The sequence below is a fragment of the Tiliqua scincoides genome, chromosome 2 (assembly GCF_035046505.1).
Source record: "Tiliqua scincoides isolate rTilSci1 chromosome 2, rTilSci1.hap2, whole genome shotgun sequence".
Lineage (NCBI taxonomy): Eukaryota > Metazoa > Chordata > Lepidosauria > Squamata > Scincidae > Tiliqua > Tiliqua scincoides.
The window spans coordinates 4,956,176-4,979,709 of record NC_089822.1 but is presented as its reverse complement, the minus strand read 5'-3'; the positions used below and the strand labels follow the sequence as shown (position 1 = coordinate 4,979,709).

Sequence of the window (23,534 nt, the reverse complement as noted above, 5' to 3'; positions counted from 1 at the left end):
TCTCCTCTGAAACTGATATGTCTGATGTTTCCTCCTGTTCATTTTTTGAAAGCTCTTGCTTCAGTATTCAGAAATATGTTGTGACCCCTGATCTTGGCTGGGTTGAGTAGCAGTTCAAGTCTTGTTAACTTTGAATGCACTAAAAAATATTATGAGATGAACACACAAGTCATGAGAGTCAAACATCTAGGAATTGCATCTTCCTTTCAGTTTAACTTCTGGGAATTGCCAGCATGATCTTGTTCAATTGCTAGTCCATGTGCCTTCTTGGGGACTAAGCTTGTCATCCCCAGTCATACAAGGGGCTTTGCAGTTCTTGATCAAACCACTTTTTCCCCATTTCTTTATTATGTTTCTGGGGGGGGGGGGCGGCATCAGTTGTTATGGAAATAATCATTGTTTAATGATTCTCAAACTGTGAGCTGTGGCTGCCTGGGGAGCCACAAAAATCAGTCAGGGGAGCCACAGAATCTTCACAAAAACCCTCCTCCCTATACAATGTAAGACTGCAGCCCTAATGGGGAGCTGTGGCCAATGGACCAGTAGGTTGACAATCAAAAAAGCTTGGGAACCACTGCCCTATCTGATGTTCACCTGGTATACATGTAAACAAATGAAGCAGTACACAGTCCTTCAATGATCTCTCCTTTGAAGAAAACCAGAATCCAAACAGGGTTTGCAGTCATTCCACCCCCACCCACTCTCTAGCCCCAAACTTCTTAACGCTCAGTGAAGTGGGGAGACTCTATAATGATACAACTTTCAGTCAGTCCCACAAGAGAAAGTCAAGTGCCATACAAGAGTTCAGAATTTGAAACTTATTCTAAGCAAGTCTCCTTTAACCTCATAGTTCTATGGCCATTCTTGCCAAGACATCCAAAATCAAACCCAGAAAGACTGGGGAATTCCCAGTGGCCTGGTTGCCCCACTCCTGGAAATGTCATATTGGCACCTATAAATCAGACTCCCCCCCCCTTCTGAGTAGCACATTGAGCATTCTTGAAAAGGACCCATGTTGTATCTGTCGTCCCCACACCAAGGTGTCAAGGAGTAGATTTCAGAACCACATCTGACTCTGCAATTAGGTTTGAGAAACCATAATTAGATCAGCTAGTTACCTTTCCATGTAAGCAGCTAACTCTGTTACAGGAGAAGGGAAAGGAAGGCCAGCTGTGATTAAACAACTGATACCACCATAAATCACAAGGACCATGAAAGAAACACAGCCTAAGGACCCAGGATGCCAGCAAAACACTGAGCACTGACTTGTGAATTAGTGGGTGTGCTAGTGTAACCTCAGATGTGCTTGTGCTGCTATGGCATTCTGTCTGCACAAAGGATAACTTCACCTGTTGCTTCTGGCCCTACCCTGTGCTATCCCGAATGCCACAGAGCAGATGGAAATGTGAGAGCAGATGAATGCCAAGGAACAAAGTAATACACTTGTAATATGCTTTATTAGAATGGATTCTCAATCACAGAGTCTTAGGCCTAGATCATTAAATTTACTGGACTGACAATTCTATACATGTAGTGGAGGAGTGGGGTCCATGCCTCTCCCTTGTGCCACTCAAAACATAAGTCGTGGGGTGAGCACTCCACACAAATCTGTGCAGTCCTTCCCCTTCGAGTAAAGGGGAAGGTGGGAAGAATTGCACAAATCAGATTTGCATGTGCTTGGCCTACTTCACACATTGCATTATGTGCATGAACACATTAATTAATTATTATTATTATTATTATTATTATTATTATTATTATTATTATTATTATTATTATTTATTATTATTATTATTAACAGTATTTCTATACCACTTTTCAACTAAAAGTTCACAAAGCGGTTTACAGAGAAAAATCAAATAACTAATGGCTCCCTGTCCCAAAAGGGCTCACAATCTAAAAGATGCAAAAGAACACCAGCAGACAGCCACTAGACACTGCTGGGGTGAGGTGGGCCAGTTACTCTCCCCCTGCTAAAAAAAAGGAGCACCCACTTGAAAAAGTGCCTCTTAGCCATACATGGGGGCTGTCTTACACCAAGTCAGACCACTTGTCAGGAGATCAGCAAGAACCTGGCTGTTTTGTTCTGCTCTTGAGGGGACAGAAGATGGCTGGCTGTAGTTGGCAGAAGGTAGGGTAATATTGTGTGCAGTTGTAGATTATGATTTGAGATTTTGCTGCCTTTTCACCAGTGGAATTGCTTTCTGTTTCAGAAATGGCCAATGACACTGCACAGATTGATCCTAAGGCCACACCTAGAGTATTGCATTCGTCCTGGTGGCCACATCTCAATACAGACATAGCAGAACCAGAAAATATGCAGAAGACAGCAACCATAATGGTAAGTGAGCTGGGACACCTACCTTGCAAGGAAAGGCAACAGCATTTGGGTCTCTTCAGTCTAGAAAAAAGGCACCTGAGGGGGACATGATTGAGATGTACAAACTTATGCAGGGGATGGATAGAGTGGACAGAGAAAAGTTCTTTTCCCTCTCACACAACACCAGAACCAGGGGGCATCCACTAAAATTGAGTGTCCGGAGTTAGAACAGGCAAAAGAAAATTTCTTTACTCACCAAGTAGTTAATCTGTTAATCTGTGGAACTCCTTGCCACAAGGCCTAGCTGCCTTTAAAAGGGAATTTTTGTATTTTTAACCTGATTGTTAGCCGCCTTGGGTGCCCTTTGGAGACAAAGGAGGAATATAAATAAATAAATAAATAAATAAATAAATAAATAAATAAATAGGGCAGAGGAAAAGTCTATCAGAAGTTACAAGCCATTATGCATATATGCAACCTCCTGATTTTAGAAATAGGCAACCTCAGAATGCCAAATGTAAGGAAGTGGAAACAGGATACAGATATCTGATTGTCTTCTGTGTTCCCTGAGGCATCTGGTGGGCCACTGTGAGATACAGGAAGTTGGAGTAGATAGGCCCTTGGCTTCATGTTCTCAGCAACAAGTGATGAAAACACAGTTGTCGGTCAGAGGGCCAAAGGCCACTGAACAGAGTGCCAGACAGTGTGGTGTCGTCCCCTCTTGAGGGTGACACCTGCTTGTAACGCCACTGGATGGGGTGAAAAACATTTTGGTCACTTCTGAAAGGAAGAGGGCAAAGGCACAAAACACTGGTATAAGACATTGACTTATACCAAGTCAAATATTGGTAAAGTTAAGTGAGAACAGAAAATACATGTTAGCCTCCCCCAACTCTCCATCATTTAATATCTTATTGGTGGCAGTATTCTGTGCGTTTACTTCATCTAGTCCCTTCCATTCTTTCCACATCTACTGTTTTCCTAGATTGAAGCCGTCTATCACAGGAGACTTACAGAGCAGAGAGCCAGATCATACAGAGCAGGGGTGTCAAACATAAGGCCCGGGGGCCGGATGCAGCCCTTGGAAGCTTTTTATGCAGCCCTCAGGCTCTCAGCTGCTGAGTAGTGCTGAGGTGTTACTGCTATAGGGACAGCCCACATGAAAATTGGGCTCTCTCATATCTTGAAATATGATCACAATTTGCATATTTTCTCTTCTGTCATTTGCAGCTAATGAGTTCCTAAGCGAGAAAAAGTGCGTATTTTTGGTTATGACCTGTTTAATGACATCATTTTCTGCCTAATGACATCACTTCTGGCCCTCAGCAGGCACCATGAATGCTGTTCGGCCCTTGGTATGAAACGAGTTTGACACCCCTGATATGGAGACACTCATAATAACGGGGTGGGGGGAGGAGGAAGACTGGGTAAAAAAAAATATTATAGCCAGGATAGTGTAGTGGTTTGGGAGTTGGAGTTAGACTTGGAAGATCCAGGTTCAAATCCCCATTGAGACATGAAGCTTCCTGGAGGACCTTGGGCCAGTCACTCACTCTCAGTCTCACCTACCTCACAGGGTTGTTGAAAGGACAAAAAAAGGGGAGGAACTAGTACACCACCCTGAGCTCCTTGGAGGGAGGGTGGCATAAAAATGTGAAAAATAAAACAAGTGGCACCAAAATGAAACTGAAAGGGGAAACTGCCACCTACACTGCAGCATTTTTGTCTTTGTGAAATATTTGAGAAGCTTTCACAGTGGTCCAATAACACGTTGTCAACTGAGAATACTTGAGCAGAATGCCAACCCTATCAGGAAGCCCTTCATGTGATCTTTTAACTTCCTCTCTCAGTTATTTTTTTAAACTCTACTTTGCATGATCCACAATGATTCTCTGCATACTGAACTTCTTCATTTCCATGCAAAGAATGGGATCCTTCTGGCACACTAGAGACCAAAGTAGTGGATGCCCCCATCACCACCTGCCAGTATCAACTGCAAGCAAAGAGAAGGGTAACCTGCATACAACGCCTCCTACCCCCCTTTCAAACATCCCCAAAGGATATAGTGACTCTGAAAGGTCCAGAACAATCAACAGAATGACTTCCCTTTCTCCATCTCCCAGTCAGGGTTCCTAAGCAGCGCAGCTGCTCAAAGTCAAGCTCCCTGCAGCACAGAATTTGGCAACCTGTAACATCATCACTGAGCATCTGGAGATGGTGTTGCCACAGACAAGACATCACTCAGGAAGAGAAGGGGCTTGTGCACCAGTGCAGATCCCTTACAACAGAGGTTCTCAAACTTCTTGAATGTAAAACTTCCAAGGTAAGGATTGGGGGGGGGGGAAGCGAAGGCAGTGACACAATCTCCAAGACTGCTTCACTAATGGAAGGTGAAGGATTTTCTTTTTTCTTGCATCACAGGGCTGCTGCAACATCCAGGAATTGCAGAGAGCCCCACACAGCTCTCCGCATGGCTCCCCAAGTCTTAGGATACTGAAAATAAGCTATCACAAACCACTTCCAGTTTGCAACTGCAAAACCAGAAGTGGTTTGTGATCTCTTATTCAGTATTCCGAGACTCAGGGAGCCCTGCAGAGGGTTGCAGGGGCTCCCTGCAACTCCTGGATGTTGTAGCAGGCCCCGGTTAGTGATGCAATCCTGGGGATTGCATCGCTGCCTTCCCCCTTCCCCCATCCTTTAAGGGGCCAGAGGCTGAGGCTCTCAGACAGGGGCATCGCAACACACCAGTGTGAGAACCTCAGCCTTACAGGGAATAGAGCTCCCAGCAAAAGCCATTCACTTCAGCAAAGTAGGTTGTATTTGTCCCAAAAACCCTGCTGAAAGCCAGACTGGAAAGGATCCAGATAATTAGCCTCATCCAGGAATACCTGGATCTGGAGCACCACTGAACATCTGAACACCTCACCAAGAATGCCATATTAGACATTAGACAGCAGTCATCATAATTGGAGCAGATCAGGTAAGGCTTCTTAAACAAGGGATAAGCAGCTGCCTCATTTAAAGGCATTTAAAGCTGCACTCCCTCAGTGAAGCCTTCACCACCTCTGCAAACAAAAGACAACCATCATTGGCAAAGTTTCAAAGGACTTGCAAGCAATTGCATCAATCAACTGCACCGTATCCTTTCAGGGTGAGCCAGGAGATGCTCACAGATCCCTAAAATAGAGCATTCCAAGGGTGAAGACAAACCTGTGTTCTGAAGTGTGGCCTTACCGAACAAACGGACAGAGGTTCAGCACATCTTCCATTTCTGTTACTAGCTGAAAAAGGGATTCATTAAGGGAAGCTGGCCGGCTTATTAGTTTGAAGAAGTCTCTCTGGTTGTGAACCATATCTGTCCTACTTAACAGAGCAATCCTAGGCATGTGTCTACTCACAAGTAAATTCCATTGTGTTCAACAGAGTTTACTCCTAAGAAAGTGTGTGCTGGACTGTAGGCTTAGGGCCCAATCCTATCCAACTTTCCAGCACTAGTGCAGCCACAATGCAGCTCTCAGGTAAGGGAACAAATGTTCCCATGCCTTGAGGAGGCCTCTGTGCCTGACCAAACACTGCAGGATGCAGTGCACGCCCCATTGGAACAGCTGCACTGGCACTGGAAAACTGGATAGGATTGGGCCCTCAGTTGTTTGGCCACTAACAATGAATGTTGATTCAAGGGAAATCAAGATCATCTAGGAATGCATGTCATACACCTACCTGACTGGCTTGCCTGCCTGCCTGCCAGGGTGGGGGCTAAGGACACTAATCTACCTGGGTGTGTACTTTTAGTACAGGGAGGGGGGCAGGACAGGGAAAGAGTTTGCATTCAGTCAGAGAAAATGGAATAAATTTCAGTTTTTGCTGCTGACTGATGAAAATCAGCCTTGTTGTTGTTCTGGAGGGAATGATGCTGTTTTCAAAGTTAGTGCTGCCAGGTGGCCTGATCCTGGCTCTCAGCTTGCAACTTTGTTAATAAGAAGGTACAAGTGGATGGTACAGTAGAGTAAAACTGCACAGTGGAATATATTGGCAACCTTCAGTCTCGAAAGACTATGGTATCGCGCTCTGAAAGGTGGTTCTGGAACAGTGTCTAGTGTGGCTGAAAAGGCCAATCCGGGAGTGACAATCCCTTCCACACCAGGAGCAAGTGCAGTCTGTCCCTGGTCTGTCTCCCTGGCTATGGGCCTTCCTTCTTTGCCTCTTTGCCTCAGACTGTTGGCCAAGTGTCTCTTCAAACTGGGAAAGGCCATGCTGCACAGCCTGCCTCCAAGCAGGCCGCTCAGAGGCCAGGGTTTCCCACTTGTTGAGGTCCATTCCTAAGGCCTTCAGATCCCTCTTGCAGATGTCCTTGTATCACAGCTGTGGTCTACCTGTAGGGTGCTTTCCTTGCACGAGTTCTCCATAGAGGAGATCCTTTGGGATCCGGCCATCATCCATTCTCACAACATGATCGAGCCAACGCAGGCGTCTCTGTTTCAGCAGTGCATACATGCTAGGGATTCCAGCACGTTCCAGGACTGTGTTGTTAGGAACTTTGTCCTGCCAGGTGATGCCGAGAATGCGTCAGAGGCAGCGTATGTGGAAAGCGTTCAGTTTCCTCTCCTGTTGTGAGCGGAGAGTCCATGACTCGCTGCAGTACAGAAGTGTACTCAGGACGCAAGCTCTGTAGACCTGGATCTTGGTATGTTCCGTCAGCTTCTTGTTGGACCAGACTCTCTTTGTGAGTCTGGAAAATGTCGTAGCTGCTTTACCAATGCGTTTGTTTAGCTCGGTATCGAGAGAAAGAGTGTCGGAGATCGTTGAGCCAAGGTACACAAAGTCATGGACAACCTCCAGTTCATGCGCAGAGATTGTAATGCTGGGAGGTGAGTCCACATCCTGAACCATGACCTGTGTTTTCTTTAAGCTGATCGTCAGTCCAAAATCTTGGCAGGCCTTGCTAAAACGATCCATGAGCTGCTGGAGATCTTTGGCAGAGTGGGCAGTGACAGCTGCATCGTCGGCAAAGAGGAAGTCACACAGACATTTCAGCTGGACTTTGGACTTTGCTCTCAGTCTGGAGAGGTTGAAGAGCTTTCCATCTGATCTGGTCCGGAGATAGATGCCTTCTGTTGCAGTTCCAAAGGCCTGCTTCAGCATGACAGCGAAGAAAATCCCAAACAAGGTTGGTGCAAGAACACAGCCCTGCTTCACGCCGCTTCGGATGTCAAAGGGCACAGTGGAGCGGCAGAGCAAAGAAGGTTAAAAAGAAAATAAGAAGAGCCCCACTGAATCAGGTCAAGGGCACATCTAGTCCAGCTTCCTGTATCTCACAGTGACTTACCAGATCACTCAGGGAGTACACAAGACCTCAAGAGACCTGCATCCTGGTGCCAGTCCCCTGCATCTGGCATTCTGAGGTAGCCTACTTCTGAAATCAGGAGATTGCACATACCCATTACAGCTTGTATCCTGTGATGAACTTTTCCTCCACAGCCTGGGCTCTGCCAGACTTCTCAATGACACCAGAGCCCAGGACAATTCGATGTGTTTGGGGCCCCACTTGGCCCCTGAAACTATCACGGAGGTTTATGCTAGGTTGGATAGAGAAGGCTCATAGTCTCCTCTGGGGTCAGAGGAGTCATTTAGGTTGTAAGGGAAGTAGCCACCCATAACTGAAACAATGTGGGGTATGGCACAGGATTAGACTCACAGGATGCATATCGGTGTCTAAGTTTCTTCCAAGGCTAATTCCTTTTTCAAAACCGATCCCAGGCTGTAGACCACATCAGAAAACGTTTTATCCCCCAAACCGCATGTTAAATGACGTGCAAGCTCACGTCTTGGCCCCTCCCTTTGTTTTGTCTTCTAATCTCCTTAAGCCGTTTCTACCCAACATTGCATATACACCACAGGGACCAAATGTGTACACCTCTGGGCCAGCAAAAATGGGTTAATCACAGGTCAGAGGAATGGGTCATTTGAACCATCTCTTTAAGTGCAATGCTAAACCTAGGTTCGAATCAAGGGACCCACCTCATTTAACATGTGGGGTTGGGTCAGCAGATAAAATTTTGTCCAAACTGAACCCACTCTGTGTCCTGGGCATCCACACAAGGTTGCCAAACCACAACTCTAGAGATATGGAGGCCCAGAAATAAAACAAAAGCAGCTGGGTAGGAAATTTTTTTTTTCCATTCCCCCGTCAAGACAATTTTCAATCTTTCCAGTGGAAAAACCGATAATGTGGGGAAACATTGAAATCAATTCAGATGAAATGTTTCTTCTTTGGAATAAGTGCAATATTTAAGATAAGGTTTTACTCACTCAAAAAGCCAGGAACTGTGCAATACACAAGATAGTTTAGAAATAGAGAATAACTACTCAGCAAACATTCAAATCCAAGACATATTTCTTAGAATTCAAGTGACTCTGTTTCATAATACAGGAATTCATATCATACTCCTATCACTGGTGCTTTCTGACCAGATCGCTCAGTAGCCTTAACAGTGAGGTCTGAGGGAAGGGACTCTCAATTCAATCTTATTGGAAAGGGTTCCAAAAAATGTTTACATGCTACATCAGTTCTAATAGTGTTTACGTATGTATGAGCGCTCCCCTGGGGGTTGGGTATAAGAATAGGCTCTCAGTTTGGCTGTACTTGTCATAAGAGGTGACTAAACAGCCACCAGGAAGATGGGACATGTTAGCCTGGGAAGGCAGCTCATCTCAGAGAAGGCCTTGTGGTTAACACTGCCTTGTGGCTACATCCACTGACTTGTGGCTACATCCAGTTACGGAAAAGACTTCAGGAGACAACCTCGAGGCAAAATTCAGAGCCAGAGTCCCTGAGGCAGTTTGCGGCTGTATACAGACACACCCTGGCAACTCCTGCGACGCCGCTGGAACCAACTGTATTGGCTTCTGCCTTTCCATTGGACCATTCCAGCAATGTGGAGTGGGGGGATTTGCTGCATGGGTAACAGCCTATCCTCCATACCTACTTTACCCAGGCTTCGCACACTGGAGAGGACACTCCAACGTCTCCATAAGCTGTTGGCACAACACGGGAAGCAGCAGTTTACCAGTTATAAGTCTTCGCTCAATTGGCGTAGAGCGTGATGCCAGGGGCTGCTTCCGACAGTGGGAGAGAGGCAGGCCCATAGCCAGGGAGACAGACTACACTTGCTCCCAGTGTGGAAGGGATTGTCACTCCCGAATTGGCCTTTACAGCCACACTAGACGCTGTTCCAGAACCACCATTCAGAGAGTGATACCATAGTCTTCCGAGACTGAAGGTTGCCAACATCATGTATGAGCGTGGGGTTGTATTAAACTGCCCTTCCCCCCCCTCACTCAGTCAAATGGAACCACCATCTCTAACATACAGAAGTATCTCTACACTTCCAAGTCCTTCTGGGGGAACAAAAAACTGTGTTCTGAAAATATTGTTATATGAAATACTTGCTTCCAAATGTTACCAGGATGACCAAACACATCCTTGCCTACACTAAATGTCCTGCAACCATTAAAAAATCTTTTAGGAGCAAAAATTCAGGTGGATAGCTGTGGAGGCAGCACTTACAACAAATGCCCTACTTCCTGAAGCCCAGTTTCTTTCAGTTGCATCTGCATCACAGAGTGTTGTCTGAGCAGCAGCATCAGGTGATAATGGTACACTGATCTCTCCCCCCCCAATGTATACAATACACTAGCAAGAATAACTTCATTTGCAGAGAAGATGACACCTACCCATCAAGACAAAATTCAGCAAGCTCTCAGAAGAGCAATATATGCTTCTGGAACACGACTACCCACCACTGAAAATACACATTGGCAGGAAGCATTTAAATTATTAAGACCATCTTGTAATTTGCCCAGCAGACATTAGCTGAGTAAACCTCATCTCCAGTCTGAATAGGAGCACATAATGCAGTCTGTGCACAAAAACTTAGCATGGCACTTTTGTCTTACAGATGGGTGAACAATGGTAAGGGGAGAAGGAATCATCAACTTCATAATGACATCACAGCCCAATCCTGAGCTGCCTGGAGCGCAGGGCTGCCACATCACCAAAATGACAACCATGGTATCCTGAGTGCAACCAGGCAGCATGAGGCAGCTCCTTGGGGGAAGGGAACTTTTGTCCCCTTCCCCAGTAGATCCATAATAGGGCTACTCGATTCAGCGGCAACTCAGGAGCCAATGCAGAATTGGAAAGCCCCATGTCAGGCTGCGAGGCCTGACATGGGGCTCAGGATCCAGTGGAGCCAAGCTCCATCGGTCCTGCCCAACTCCCTCCCCCATCACACCTTCCACCGCCCACCCCCCAGAACGCCTCCTCCCCACCTCCCCCCACACCCCCAACTCACCTCTCTGGGCTCATGCTGGGCCAGCTCCAGCGCTCAGCCAACACTAACCCTCACAAACATGTTCACGGCATGTTTGTGATGATGCATGCCAGTGGTAAGCCAGCATGCCAAGATCAGGATTGAGCTCTGTCCATTTTTTTCAAAAGTATTAAGACAGTAGACAGTAGCATAGCCAGGGAGGCGGCGCTGTAAATACTGCAGGCGCCCGCTACACACTGTGTAAGCAGCCCCTCCCACCCACCGTCAGAGTCACTGGGACAGCAACAGCAATGTGCAGACACTCACTGCGTAGCAGACCCCTGCAATATATACCGCCCCCCACCTATGCTGCTGACAGGAGAGAATATCTGCAGTTCAGGGTATATCAGTAATAAAACATGTGATGTCCTAGAAAAGCTTGGGAGTAGTAGAAAAAAAAATGTGCTGACTGACAGTGCAAGTAATACGAAAGCAGCATGAGACAGCATAATGGTTAAATACTCATATATATAGTGGCAGTAGGACATGATTCCCACAGCCTAAACCTGCTTATTAATGATTTCGTGAAGTTGGACACACCGGAAAAGATTTACAGGACAGCAAACAAACTCATGTTCTGCATTCACATCCATTATTTTGGGCACACACAGTGGCATAGCTACAGGGGGGCGGTAAGTATTGCGAGCTCCGCAACACGCCATGTAACCAGCCCCTCCCACTCACTCTCAGAGCCATTCTGAGCAGAACGGCAATGTACATGCCATCCTGCAAGGGGCACACACACAAACTGGTTTTCAGGGGGAAGAGACTGCCAGGAGAGCAGAATTTGTCATGAGGGATCTTATCCAGACTCAGTGTGTCATGAGTTTGCTTAAAACAAGCTAATTTGGGCTTGTTCTGAATTGAGCCTAACTGAGCTTATTTGAAGCATATGCCTACTCTGCCTCCAGTCTCCACACGCTCCAGATGATGTCATTGGAAATACGAAGAGGCCTGGAGACATTCCCTCCCCCAACCTCCTTGCAAGTCCTTCTCCTCCCACCCCAGTCCTGCTGAAACTGATTAGGCTCTGGATGCTGCAAGCAGATGTGCCCTGGGAACTGTAATTTCCCAGGGGTCCATAATTCTTAGTAGAACCCCAAAGCCCTGAAAACCTCTTTCTCTCTCTTGGGGTCCTGATGACCATTAAGCTGCTGTAATTCCAGAACTTTCAAGCCTGCAACAGTAGTTTTTGTTTTGTTTTTGCTACCACCACCACCACCAAAGCAGGTAATTTTCAGCATGAAAGGGGAGGGGACAACTGCAGCAGCAAGCTGGTACTGAGGCTGTGAGCAAATGAATTATGAGACAAATCCAAATTTCAGAGAAGTTTGGATTCAGTTCATTAGTTCAAAAGTTCCAAACCAACAACATTACATCCTGACCCCCCCCCATTCTGAACTGTAACAGAATCTCTAAGTAGGCACAATGGTTTGCTTCTATTTATTTAAAGCATTTGTGTTCCGTCCTTCAATTGACAAGACTGTCAAGAGTAGCTTAGATAAAATCAAACAATGGAAAATGATTACAACAGAAAAAGTGGAGGGGGGGTTAGGCTCTGCATGCTTCTTTTCTTCTCATCCCCCTCCTCACAATGCAGTGGCATATTTTAGATATAAAAAATTATTATATTATATTAAATTATAAAAAAATTTTTTTAAAAAAAATATACACACACTGTGAACCCTCGGTGTCAGTGGGGGATCTGTTCCAGGAGCCCCCACAGATACTGAATTCCGCAGATACTGAAATCTGTAGGGGGATGTGGTACTGCAGTTATATACCGCAGGGCCACATGCTGCCCTCCGGTCTATTCAGAAATCTCCTGGACACGACTTCCACCCAGATGTGCCTTCTAATTCTATCCAAGAGGCCTTCTGAGGTCAGGTGCAACCAGACATTGTCAGTCAGTACCAAATGAGCTCTCTTGTAACATCCAAGAGGCCTTCTGAGGTTTCAGAACACCTTCCGGAAACAACTGGAAGTCACTTCCAATCACATCCAGGAGCTCCTCTGAGGCCCTCCAGCCATGGGTTCAGCATCCACAGATATTCAAAGTCATGGATACCAAGCCCACAGAAAAAAAGTGGCCATTCTCTATATGTTTGCCTTTTACTGCCAGTTAACTATGACCTCTCCAATGCCATTTGTACCAGTGCAGGCCTGAGTATTCCCCTGCAATTCACAACTGCCCACTGCCCAAGTCCCTCCCTCCACAGCCTGACCACCAAGATCTTCATGCATACCCAATGAGCTCTCCTCTAATCCTGCCAGCCTCAATACCCCTGTCATTGAAGCCTCCTTATCCAGTGACAAAAGCTGGCAGTCAATATTCAACCCATGTTCCGCCCCCCCCCTCCACTTGCTTGCAAAGGGGATGTTCCACACTCCTTGACAAACACCTTGCTGACTGAAATGGAAGGGGAAGAAGGCTGAAGCTGGAATGCACAGTAGTGACCAGAGGTAGGGTAGCCACTATGCCCTAATGAGGGCACTGCCTCTACCCCAAGGATAGTTCATTGCAGTTCACCAACAATGGGAGCCCATTAGTCCTGGTGAGAACCAGGTTTGAGGATTGACATTTCTGTCCTAAGATGACTGTGAGCTTAAGTGGGCCCTAAGACGTTGTAAGAGATTTAAACTTGGGTGTAGCTATCTTTATACCTAACATGCAACTCCAAGTCCTGCAACATTACACAAAAAAATCCAGATGCAAGGGAGGGCAAGAGAATACAGGTCTCTTATTGTCTTGTGTTATCCCATAGGCATCTCATGGGCCATTGTAAAATACAGGAGGCTGGACTAGATGGGCGTCTGGCCTGATCCAGAAAGGCTCTTATGTTCAGGGTAGGAATATACTGATAAAGGCTATAACATTAAGGGTTCAATTCTAACTGGGCCTAGCACCAGCATGGAGTTCCAGCACTGGCACTGGGTGTCATAATTTTGCCATAAAGCACGTTTATGGCACTGTGCGAGGAGTCAGTGCCTACCAGTGCACAGTAAGAGCTCCAGGTGGCAGTGAGGGCTTTTGGGGTGGGGGGGAGTGTTCCACGGTGGGGGAGGGCGGGTGGGATGGAGGAGAAACCAGGGCAGGGGGGGATGGAACTGATGGAGCCCTGCTCCACTGAATCCTATGCTCCCCATCAGGCTGAAAAGCCCAATACAGAGCTCCTCCAGTCTGCACCAGAGAAACATATCTGGAGCAGAGTGGAGAAGACCCATTGTGGCCCTGCCCCCTTACTTGGAGGAAGGGGATGAAAGTCCCCATCCCCTGAGGAGTCCTGGGGCAGTGCCACTGGATGCAGCAGTAGCCATTTTGACACCACTGCACCCAGCAGAGCCACCAGGAATAGGATTGGGCTGCCCATCAGTCCTAAGAGAATTGGGCTAAAGTTCTGATACTGTCTTGTGCTTATGATCCTTGGGAATGGCTGTTTTCTAGGACTTCTGATCTTTAGTAAGAATCCTGATGCTCTTAGTTCACCATCTGTGCAATGGAGATCAACTACATGATCAACTACACTGGGTGGGACAAGTGGCCAATAGATGTATTTCTCTCCCCCCCCCCCCTTGGAAAGAGTCCTTCCTACTCCCTGAATATTTTCAAATGTCAACAGATAATGCTTTTCATATTGCTGCACTGCCATGCGAGAAAAACCTTCCCTGTTGAATTCCTGCCTGCTATTGCAATAGTTAAATACAGGACAGTCATACCAGAAAAGTTGGAGCGCTTCGTTTATTCAGGAATAAGACAGGATTATACAATAGAAGGTAGAAAATGAGGACATATCCCAAAGTAATACACTCTAAAATAACAGATTTTTTACTGAAAAAAAGGAAGTTTATTCAAGCAGATGTGCAGATAAACAAAATGCTGTTTGCACAGGATCACATGGCCACTGGGCTCTGTCAGGAAAACTAGTAGTTCATTAAGATCATCACCACAGGGTCAAACTACACATTGCTGTAAACATGTGACTGGCTCTTGCTTGCTTGTTTCTCCCCACCCAAAGAGTTTCCTTGGGGAGGGATCCAGATTAGCACTGCAAAGAGAGCAAAGGGTTAAAGACTCCTCTCTCCCTACCTCAATCTGGATCCCCTGTCCTACAGTTGCTTGGGGGGAGAGACATAGAGGCAAATCACATCTTTAATATAACATGAAATATTAAAGAGAGTTTCCCCATTAACCTTCATGCCTATCACTTAAGATTACAAAAATCCTTCTGCTTTAGAGTTTCTGGGACTTGATAACTTTGGGACTTTTAACTTCAGATTCCAGGGCTGGCTTTGGGAAAGGGGGGAGAACTGAGACCCTATGGGATTCTTAATAAGAAAGGCACAACTGGCTGGGCCAGCCCCACACTTCTTTTATCACCCTGGAAAATCCTCCTGTCAATATAGAAGGGATCAGGTTACTTTCCTCCCTGACAACTTGGAGACCAGCACCAGAGGGGTCAGCATTCTGCTCTCTGGGAACATCCTTTCGAACTCAACAGATGTACATATAAGGCAATGGCACTGTGGGTGCCCCTGGAGCCAGGCCGGCCAGCTGAACTCACTGCTTGCAATGCCACACTGAGCTGCAACCAGTACTGGTTCATTGCTGGGCTGCTGACATCTCACAGTACATGAAACATCTCTGTTTTCAATGGGAGGGGGAGAGGACTGATTTTCTTATGTGCTTGCTCACTCACTCTCACTCTCTGTCTACCAACTACTTTAGCAAAGCTCAGCTGGACTACTATTGGGTCTCTGATGCTAAAAGCCAGAGAGAGAGAGAGAGAGAGAAAATGTCACCAGAACCAGGACCACTCCCAAACACCCAACTGATTTTCAGGAGGTCAAACAGTCTTTCCTAAAGTTCTCCGTCTCATGAGAAGTCTGGGATGCTGTACAGCCTTCCTTTTGCTGGGCGAGTCCTGTTTCACCTCTGCAGAAAAGCAACCACACAGGATGGAATCCACACCAAAAAAATTCAGACTGCAAAAGCCAGCAAAATTTTGCAAGGAAGGAAGGTCACTCTGGTGGAACAGAGAGGACACCGAGCTTGCAGCTCTTCCTTGCTAAATCTGAATAGATTCTACATTTCAAAAATAATGCCTTTGAATTAATTTTTAAGTCACATTTCATGGAGGAGATTTCTGTTACTTCCTTTCTCACTGCCACTGCAGTTTCTCCTTGAGACACCAAGAAAACAGGTATGAAGTGGAGAGGGGGCCATGTGCTAAGGTGTCACAGAACCTGCCACACAGAAGAGAACCTAGAAAAGATGCCTTTTCAGGCCATGCCAGTCTGGATCCTCTCCTATTCCCTGCCACCATATCTTCCAGGATCTTCCACTTATGCCCCCCCCCCCCTTGCAAGCTTTCATCTATCAAAGCAATCCACACCAGGCAAGCAAAGCCACATCCCTTATGACTGCAGCACAGATGGGAGTTTCTGGGAAAAGCTGCTCTCCTGAGTCCCTCTTTGGGTGACAGTTTTGCAGGGAGAGTTTGGGGGGGAAGACAGCTGTTCTGCACAAAGCCCCAGGCAGGTTTGGGTGCTCTCAGAATGGCAAAGTTGCTGCTTTGCAGGCGGGTTGGAACATGACCCACTGCCACTAGCATATCAAGATGAGCACACACAGGCACAAATGCACACAGCCAGCTCAACCACAGGAGAATAAATCCTCTCTTTCGAGCAAGGCTGCTTGATTTCCTAAATCACAACTTTGGTGGATGGTGAAGATACAGTCAGGGAGATACAATTCTGCAACCACCAGGAGAAAGAAAGCCTCTTGAAAACCATCTCCCTCCCCCTTTAGCCAACAGCAAAACAAATTATCTAAATGAATCCTTCCCACCCCTTTGCCTTCTGGATGCAAAAGATCCTCCTGTAGCCTTATGCATTTGGAGGACCTCACCACCACGCACCTCCCCCAAACGTGCCCATATACTGCACTGAAAAGCGGCAAGCCCCAAAGGTTGTGGGTTGCTGTCTGGTCACAAGCCTGGTCTCCTGCGACTGGTCAAAGAAATTTTAACACTGCCTGCAAAAATCAGCCAGGGTTGCAGAGAGGAATGAAAGAGGCACGGAGAAAGCAGGGGAGGAGATGGCCGCCACCCCCTCCCCAACCCTCCCCTCCGCTCCCAGATTTGATACAAGCTCTTTTTGCTTTCTCAATTTGTTTTCACCCCCAGCTTTTGGCTATCCCAGCGGCGTAGCTGGGGGGGAACACTAAGTTTTGCGGGGAGACTCCACACAGCGTGCAGACGGCACCATTCCAGACAGGCGGAGCAAAACGGAGGCATCTGCCTGGCTCCGAAGGGGAGGGTCCGCTTGCACGCTGCGGTGAGGCTCCCTGCACAACTGAGTGCTCTGCCCCCTCCAGCTACGCCACTGCAAACGGGGAGGGGACGACTCGCTTTATAAGCACAGGCGCCCGAGAGGAGAAGCGTCCGCAAGACCCGGCAGCCTGGCTCCGGGTAGAACGGGGGGAGGGGCGGCCAGTGGGGCTTCCCGGGGAAAGCGAGGGCGGCTGAAGGCTAATCCGGGATTTATTAGCAGCGGATCTCCGAGCGAGGCTGCCTCCGACCCCAGCCGGGAGGAGGGCGGCGTCGCAGGAAGAGAAGCTCCGCATTGTTAATTGCCCGGCCCCTCGCCCGCACACACAGCCGCTCCCCCCAGTCAAGCACTGCCGCAGGCTGCCAGGGGCCGCGCGCGTCCTTCCCCCAATGTCAAAAGGACCCCGAGCCGCTCAAGAGGACTTTCGCAAAGGGCCCCGTCGGGATCCAACCCGCCGGTGGCGTAGCCGGAGGAGAGCAGAGCACTAAGTCTCGCAGGGAGCCTCCCCTCCGGAGACAGGCGAACGGCTCCGTTTCGCTCCCCCGCCCGGAAGGGCTCCGAAGGAGAGGGGCCGCCGCCTGCACGCCGCGGGGAGGCTCCCTGCAGGGTTTAGTGCTTCGCCCCCCCTAGCTACGCCACTGCACCCCAGTACTTTCTGCGCGCGAAGCCCGCCACAGACCGCCCCCCCCGCACACTGGGGCTGAAACACACAGCTGAGCAGACGTGTTAATGGGGGGGGGGCAGAACAGCGCGATCCCGCCGCCAGGGTGGGCTCGGAAGGAAGCCCCACCGGCTGCCCAGGTGTGGCAGCCGGCCTTTGGCGCGCTGGCTCAGCCCCGACCCGGGAATGTCTACTCAGAAGTCAGTCCCATTGCAGCCTACGAGTCCGACTCTCCGGGATCGTAGCCTCAGAGCCCAATCCAAGACATGTCTACTCAGAAGCAAGCCCCACTATCGCCAGCGAGCTTACTCCCGAGGAAGTGTGGACAGCAGCCGCAGCTCGCTGAGCTCAGACCTGCCCAGACCAAGCGAGGCGGGCTTCGGGGGCGGCAACATCCCCGCTACTCACACGCAGGTACCTGGACAGCCCCCCGGAGGCGGAGGAGGAGGACCTTACTTCCGAGGAAGCGCGCCCGGGACATGGCGCCACCTCCTTCCAGCACCGGGAACCCCAGCCGGGGCTCGCCGCCCCGAGGCAGGGCGACCCGCACGGATGCCTGTCCGGCCGGGGCGGCCGAGCCCCTTCGCGCGCCAGCAAAGCCCAGATCGCCTTCGGACTGCAGCCCCCGCCCGACGCCCGCTCACTCACCCATATCTCCCGCACAGCCAAAGGCGGCGGGCTCCTGCCGGCTCTTCCTGCCCGCCGCGGTCCCCGTTCGGCGAAGCGGGCTGCCGCCTGTGCCTCTGTCGCTGGGTCAGATCCCGGCGTCGGTCCCCGGCAGGCGCCCCCGACGGTGCTGCTGGCTGGGCAGCGGCTGCTGTGGCTGCTTCTGGCGCAGGAGGCGAGCCATGGCGCGGAGCTGTCAGGTGGGGGAGGCGGGGAGGGAGGCGAGGCGCGGGAGACAGGGACAGATTTTGCAGGAGGGGAAAATGGCGCCTCTCGACCGGGGGGGAGAATCGCGCAACACGGCACGCAACACACAACACGCAGCCCGCCTGCGCCGGGGAGAGGAGCCTGCGGCGCCCGGAGGGAGTGCGGGGGGAGGGGAAGCGGGGGAAGGGGCAACTGCCAGGCAGGCGCCCAGCCGGTGCCCGGGCAGCTCCCGAGCCGCGTCCTCCTCTCGCGCCTGGAGCGCGTCGCTGGCCGGCCGTGCGGGAGCCCTGCGCGCCCTTTTGTCTGGGGAGCGCCGCTGCAAGGGAGGCTCCGCGATCGCCGCAGTCCAAGCAACACTGTCGTCCCGGCGCGCGGCTGGCTGCGGAGCCCGCTCGCTCCTGGCTGGCTGCGCCCTGCTCTGCTTGCTCCACAGCTCCCCCCTCCGTCCCTCTGCTCTCCCTCCTCCCCCCCCCAGCCAGCTCCCCCAGCGGCCGAGCCCGGGAAGGCGCGCAGAAGCGGGCGGAAGATGCAAGGTGGCCCCGGCTGCAGGCGGCGCGCTGTAGCTGCCTTCTCTTGGCCAGCCCTTGCATTCCGCCCCGGCCGCGGGCGGCGCCGGGAGGCTCGTAGCAAAGACGCCCGCGCGCGATCAGCCCCCGCAGCGCGCGATGCAAAGCCCTACGGCCAGGCACAGGCAAGCAAGAGCCTCACCAGGTCTTTGCAGGGACGTAAGAACATAAGAACAGCCCCACTGGATCAGGCCATAGGCCAATCTAGTCCAGCTTCCTGTATCTCGCAGCGGCCCACCAAATGCCCCAGGTAGCACACCAGATAACAAGAGACCTGCATCCGGGTGCCTTCCCTTGCATCTGGCATTCTGACATAGCCCATTTCTAAAATCAGGAGGTTGCGCATACACATCATGGCTTGTACCCCGTAATGGATTTTTCCTCCAGAAACTTGTCCAATCCCCTTTTAAAGGCGTCTAGGGTAGACGCCAGCACCACATCCTGTGGCAAGGAGTTCCACAGACCGATGTGCAGTGGGTGCTGGGTGAGGAGGCAGGGGAGGCAGAGCCTCCCCCCCAGAGTCCTTTGAAAAGCACTGCTGTATGTAGTGTGCAAGCACTTCAAGCACATCCGCGGTGGGTGGGGAGGCAGGTGAGGCAGAGCCTCCCCACAGGAGTCCTTCCAAAACCGCTGCTGTGTGACACGTGTGCTTGCACACCTCACACGGCAGCTGCGGCGCTTTTCGAAGGACTCCAGTGGGGAGACTCTGCTTCACCTGCCTCCCCACCCACCGCACATCCCTGATATACTGTACTCTTAACATCTTCCCTGCAGTGCCATAGCTGGAGAGGGTGCAAAGCACGACATTTTGCAGGAACCTGAAAGCTCTGTGCAAGTGGCCCTCCCCTCCCTGAAGCCATTTCAAGGCTTCCACCTCTGTTTTGCTCCCGCCATCAGGAATGGCTGCAAAGGGGAGGGGTTCCCTGCACACTGTGGTGAGGTTCCCTGAAAAACTTAGTGCTTTGCACCCCCTCTAGCTACACCACTGCTTCCCTGTACAGGTGGGAGCTCAGTATCCACTGATTTGGTATCCACTGATTTGACTCACCATGGAAACCAAGGTTCACCTTTAAATGCCTTGTAACAAGGAAAAAAGTACCAAAATCCAATTTCCTACCTGTTAATTATAATTTCCTTCTATTAGATTCCATTATTCACCCCATCTAGTGGCTGGATGCGGTATAGCGTCTATACCAGTGCATTCTGGGGTCACAATGTAGGAGCAAGAAACCTGGAAGCTGTCTTTCCACTGATTTTGTTATCCACTGGGGGTTCCAGAACAGAACCCAGGTGAATAACAAGGCATGACCTGTATATAGCTTACCACACACAGACAATATAATGATTACCTTTTCTATAGTCTAATTGTTTTGATGCTTTGTTCTTGTTGCTCGTGGTTTGATTATCTGATTATCTGATTTGTTGCTCGTGCTCACAATATCTGATTTTTGAACAACTGATATAGCTGTTTTGATGTCTGAATGGATGGTTTGTTTGCACCTGAAGGCTGAAAATCAACTGCATTAAATACACTGCAATGAAAAAAGAAGCAGAGAACAAAATATTTTTTTCTGTATCAGCAAAGGAGAACAATTATTTAAACAGGCACTGGGAAGTTCCCAACAAGATAGGTGGGGCCAGAATGAAACTCAAGCCTCTTTAAAACATCCACCCCTTTAATTCTTATCATGTGTTGTTGCAGCAGCAATGTTTAATACAATGTTAAATCAATTAATTTGTTAGCCTGATCAATTAAAAATGATAAAAATAAAAGGATACTTCACATACCTACTGTAAGTAGCAGATCTGACACACAGAGCATTGATAAAAATGGTAGCTGGCAAGCCCTACCTTAGAAAAGACCTCCTTTCCCCGCACAAGAGGGAATGCATCTTCTAAACTTTGGGCCTGCTACAACACAGACATGCATAATCCAAAATTGCTTTTCAGCAAAAAGGGAAATCCCTGCCTCCCAGGAGCTTACAATCTAAATTCTGAAAGGTGGGAAGGAGGAAGAGACTGGCAGCAGGGAGCATTGAGTATGAGGAAATGTAATTACCATACTGCAGGTGGTCTTGGGCCCTCTGCCCTAAAGTCTCAGAGGGCTGGTACTGAGGACATTTGACCCCTGAGCCAGCCCCCTGTGATTGCAGGTTTGCATGTTCATGCTGTTCACACATCTCAGGTCCTCCCCTTCCTTCTCAGTTATTTTCTGTAATTGCAGGAACCACCCCTCTACGCATGCTATTACAGGTAAGCCAGGAGAAGGATCCAGACATGCAGGCAGCAGGAATGTTCCTACAAGGGATGGTGAAGTGGATCCATCTTGGGTTCTGTAAATGTGGGGAAATCAGTGTCCGTGTTATATTTAATGGAAGAGGGAAATAAGTTGTGTTTTAAAGAGAGTAATCAAAATTATTATTTTTATCCTGTGTTGCTGCTTTTATGTTATGCTTTTATGTTGTTGCTATTTTTATATATGTTCTAAACTGGCTCCAGTATTGCTTTTAATTGTTTTTAGTGGTTTTATTCATTTTTATTTGTTATATTTTATTATTGTGTTGTACACTGCCTTGAGCATAGAAAAGGCTGTATATAATTTTTTAAAAATAAAAAAAATTTAATGAATTTACATTGTTATTTCCAATGTTCAAAGGAATTCACACGTTTTACATGATTTCACATATCCTTACAATACCCCAGTAAGGTATGAATGTCCCTGTGTTGCACATCAGATTGACAGAGGTGCAAAGAATAGCACCTTCCTAAAAGCCACCTTGGGCTGGGGTGAGACTGAGTGGGGAACTTTCATAGCCAATATGCTTAAACACTACACTAGCTCTTCTGCTCTTTGACATGGTTAATTTTGCAAGCTCTGTCGCCACAAGTCTTAAGACATAATTGCTTTAAAAAGTGTGTATGTGATATAGGAAGAATGCTTATAGTAGAAGCATCATGGTACTGACTTCAGGCCTGGTCTATGCATACAACTGAAGCTCAGGAGGCCTTGTGGGAATGAATGGACTAACAAACGGATCTAAACACTTGCAATACTGCCTCAGTATGAAATAATGTTGAGCAGCAGCATTGCCAGGGGTTGCGGCGCCCAGAGTGGTAACATAATGACATCATAGGATATTGTGATGTCACTTCTGGGTTCTCTCAAGGAAGAAGTAGCCTCCATGGCTTTGTGATCAGTGAACATGAAGAGGAGGAGGCCACCAAAAATTGCTGAAAATCCTCCCAGCCTCTGTGAGTGTGCATGCACTCCAACCACTGTTCCAACTCAGGAAGTGGCTGAAGCGTATACATACAGCAGTGGCTGTGATGATGTCCAAAAATTGCCCCAGCTACTGCTGTGATTGCACACATGCTCCAGCCACTGAAGCGCATGCACACTGACACGTCACAGCACCCCCTTTCAATCTGACACCTGGGATGGACCTACCTGCCCTCCACTTGTTATGTCACTGATGTTGAGGTCGGCATGGACTTGCTGCAAAAAAAGATGTATTTCAATCCTGTCATAGACATGCAGCCTGCACCACTGGAAATTTCATTTTTCAAGACTCCTCCTATTATTTTATTATTTAAAAATAATAACCTTCTCTGTGAGTTAAAAAACAAAACCCCAAAGCATCAGAAAGGTTTAACCCAGCCTGTTCCATGCTGTGTTCTCTTCAGAAGGCAAAGGCACAGAAGGAGGGACCTTACAGTGGATAATCATCAGATACAAGGGGATGCTGAAACCCTGCATCACCCAGGAGTTCTCCCTTGCAACAGCTTCAATTCCCCAGAGGCATCACTAGGGTTTGTGCCAACCAGTGTGAGAGCTCATTACATCATTCCCGTGATGGACCTCCTGTCATTCCAGAATGAACTACAATATCATATGCACAACCTAAATGCAGTGCCATCACTAGGGTTGGTGTTACCTGTTATTTAGTTAGGCCCAGATCCTAAGCAACTTTCTAGCACTGGCATAGTTGTGCCAATGGGATGTGTGCTACATCCTGCAGGTGGGTAGCAGTCATTGAGTCCTCCTCAAAGTAAGGGAATGTTAGTTCCCTTACGTCGGAGTTGCATTGCTCTTATGTCAGTGCTAGAAAGTGGGTTAGTTAGGGCGCAATCCTGAGGCACCCATAGGCCGGCGCAGGTCCCTTGCACTGGCCCAGGAGGGTCGCAAATGTGCCATAAGACACATTTGCACTTCCTTGGGAGGAAGTCAGGCTGGTGCTCAGAGGTGTGCTGGTCTGCAAAGGCTGACACAAGTCTCCATGCCAGCTTCCTCAGCAAGCCTTGCATAGGCCCTGCTGGGCCGATACAAGGCTCTGGGATGGGCAGGGAGGAGGCAGGAGGGAGGTGTTCCTGGGAGGGGGGAGTGCGGGTGATGGGCGGCCCCAGGTGCAGGC

General features: G+C 48.8%; 1 protein-coding gene across 1 annotated transcript in view; it reads right to left on the bottom strand.

The window, feature by feature from the left end:
• The window catches only part of SETBP1 (SET binding protein 1), a 243,123-nt gene extending 224,204 nt beyond the window's left edge, over window positions 1–18,919 (bottom strand). The window contains exon 1 of the mRNA XM_066615110.1: window positions 18,332–18,919. The gene's annotated coding sequence lies outside the window, so the exon portion shown is untranslated. The remainder of the gene's footprint in view (window positions 1–18,331) is intronic.
• Between the last annotated feature and the right edge of the window lie 4,615 nt (window positions 18,920–23,534).